The sequence below is a fragment of the Piliocolobus tephrosceles genome, chromosome X (assembly GCF_002776525.5).
Source record: "Piliocolobus tephrosceles isolate RC106 chromosome X, ASM277652v3, whole genome shotgun sequence".
In the NCBI taxonomy this organism is placed as follows: Eukaryota; Metazoa; Chordata; class Mammalia; order Primates; family Cercopithecidae; genus Piliocolobus; species Piliocolobus tephrosceles.
Genome location: NC_045455.1, coordinates 1843906 through 1844162, shown reverse-complemented (window position 1 = coordinate 1844162; position 257 = coordinate 1843906).

Below are 257 nucleotides of genomic sequence, written 5' to 3'. Positions count from 1 at the left end.
GCAGGCAGGGTGCAGGTGGGGACAGGCGGGGTACAGGCAGGGTGCAGACAGGGGCAGATGGGGTGCAGGCAGGGGGCAGGTGGGGGGCAGGTGGGGTGCAGGCAGGGGCAGGCAGAGTGCAGGAGGGGTGCATGCGGGGTACAGGCAGGGGGCAGGCGGGGCACAGGTGGGGGGCAGGTGGGGGCAGTTGTGTGCAGGCGAGGGGCAGTTGGGGTGCAAGCAGGGTGCAGGCGGGGACAGTTGGGGTGCAGGCGGGG